Below are 2,921 nucleotides of genomic sequence, written 5' to 3' on the forward strand. Positions count from 1 at the left end.
CTCGGTGAATGCGAGGAAAGCTGGGGACCCAGATGGGATCCTGGGGAGAGTGGTAAGAGACTGCGCCCACCAACTCTCGCAGGTATTCACAGACATCTTTAATTTATCACTGTCTGAAGCTACTGTCCCCCCCTGCTTGAATTCAGCTATTATTATACCTGTGCCTAAACAAAATAACATCTCTTGTCTAAATGACCACAGGCCTGTAGAACTTACTCCTGTTGTCACAAAATGCTTTGAAAGACTGGTTTTAAAGCGCATTAAATCCACCCTACCTGCTCATCCTGATCAGCATCAATATGCCTATAGAACACACAGATCCACTGAAGACGCCATTGCCACTACTCTCCACACAGAATGCTATTTATTGATTATAGCTCGGCATTTAATACTATTGTCCCCAGTAGACTGGTCACGAAAATGTTTGGCTTAGGTCTTAACAACACCCTGTGTAGATGGATAAAGGACTTTCGCTCAAACCGTCCACAAACCGTGAAACTTGGCACACACATATCCACCAGCCTGACCCTCAGCACAGGGGTGCCACAGGGTTGTGTGCTGAGTCCTCTTCTTTATTCACTATACACAACTGACTGCACTGCCATCTACCCCACAAATACAATAATCAAATTTGCTGACGATACAACAGTTGTGGGACTAATAACAAATAACAATGAAATGCCAAGGAAATACCAAAAAGACCAAGGAACTCATCATTGACTTCAGGAGGCACCGTGAGGACCACACTCCCTTAACCATCATGGGAGAAGAAGTGGAGAGGGTCTCGTATTTCAAATTTCTGGGGATCTACACATCTATTGCCTTCGCAGAGCCAATATCATCAGTCAGGATAAAACACATCCTTGTCACCACCTGTTTGCTCTGTTGCCCGTGTAGAATCCACATGAGCTTGTTTTTCATCAACTGGTCAAAATTTACAGAAGGGCAAATTCGGTCAATTTTTTTGCCTTAAAACTGTGCTTTATGCTGGACAGTATTTCTCCTCAGTTGTTCAAATCACGGTAATCAAATCGATTTGAATGATAATTTAAATATGAAATGGTATACCTAACCGTGGTGGAATTTTATAATGATTTATCATCAAACCGGTAATCGTTCCATCCCTAATACAGTGCAACATCATGCTGTCACCATCACTTGGACTTTGAGTTTGTTTTCATTCATCCCACGTGTCCCTTGACCTGGTTTCTGTCTCCCCTTGATTGTGTCATTCTGTTCACATGAGTCTAGTTTATTATCCTCATTTGCTTGTGTATTTAAAGCTGCAGTCCGTAAGTTTTGCCTCTTTGTCGCCATCTCTGTTTGAAAACCTGCAATTGCAGTTGTGTGTGGAATTATCTTCCTTGCGTGGGTTGTGCGGCTGTTCTGTTTAGTCTTAGTTTGTCGGGTCTCGTCGTCGTATACTTGTGTTACCAGCCTCCCTTGAGTGGAATTACTATCTGTGGATTTATTAAAGACTGTTAACCTTCCTCTTCGTGTGTGTTTACAAACAGCACAGATGCCAGACGAACAGGTACCACAGGTACAACAAACTGAGACAAACGAGAGAGACCGCAAGTTGTGGTGCCATCTTGGAAAGTGTATGAGAAAACTCGTACACTTTTTTTATTGTCCTTTATTTTATTTTATTTAACTTTTTTGTCCTTTATTTAACCAGAACAAAGTTTAAAAATTAGATATCTGAGATTTAGAATCTCTTTTCAAGAAGGGACCTGGCCAAGTATTACAATAACAAACTTTAAACTAATAATTAGAACATTTGTATTTTGACTCTTCCTTTAATAGGTCACAGACCAAAGATTTAAAAGTACACATTGACACCACACTATTATTCATACCCGCCAGCATTTGGGCACCAAAAGCACTGACTGACATGCTTTCATCATTATAAGTAAACTTAACTTGTGCAGAGATTGGTGGGAACAAACATACCTCTATTAATAAGAAATATAAAGTCAGGACTAGTCTGTATGGGCTGAAAAAAGCAAATCATCTTACCAGTAACGTTTTGATGGATGACGATTATAATGTAATATAAATAAAGATGATTGCAATGACACAGCAATCGTACAATATTAGACATGCGATTCTGTTATTATTAGTGTGCAAATTAACAGACCGTATTTGTGCGCTCTATGATAGCTTTTTGCACAAGCACATTTCAGTATGGTTGCATGTCTGGCAAGTGATTTATAATGGACACTCGCTGAAGAAGTGCGTTTTCATATGAGTTTGCGGTGGGGGTCATTCCACTAAATCAGTGCCTTTTCCACTTGGAAAAATCTATTTACTTCAGTTTTTGCTGTTGCACTGTATACATAATTTGTGGATTATGATTTTTTTTTTTTATTTATCTGGAAAAAAGCTTGCAGAAAATAGTTTTGTAGTAAACATCCTCAATCTTGAAGTTGGTAAAACAATGACCTTTATTTACAATGTTTCAAGTCTTAATACTTTTCTTTTTGTTATACTGGGATAAATCATACCGTGGTGTATGTTAAAATTGTTGGATGTGGCGCCCTACCTAGAAATTTGTCCACCAGCCGCTACTGGTCTTAATGTTTTTTTTAATTCAGCTTAGCTACAGCAATAGCTGGATGCCTTTGTCCATATTAGGGATTTCCTGGAAGGTCAAGTTATTACTTCTATGAGTCCATTTTTTAGTTTCTGCGAAAGAGCGCCCTCCAGTTTTGAGTATGAATGACACATGGCACTGCATTAGAGCAGGGGCACATGAACGCATGGGCTTCAAGGGGCTGACACTGGGAAGGGGGTCACCGGCTGCAGGGAAATTATATTTTTTGAATATTTATTTGTAACTCAAACACTCATTTTCAGCGACTTCCTGAAGATATGCCCAGGTCTCCTGGTCTTTGCTTCTGGGTTTCTATACTGTCACC

The sequence above is a fragment of the Sinocyclocheilus rhinocerous genome, unplaced genomic scaffold (genome assembly GCF_001515625.1).
Source record: "Sinocyclocheilus rhinocerous isolate Xijiao unplaced genomic scaffold, SAMN03320098_v1.1 scaffold4513, whole genome shotgun sequence".
NCBI lineage: Eukaryota > Metazoa > Chordata > Actinopteri > Cypriniformes > Cyprinidae > Sinocyclocheilus > Sinocyclocheilus rhinocerous.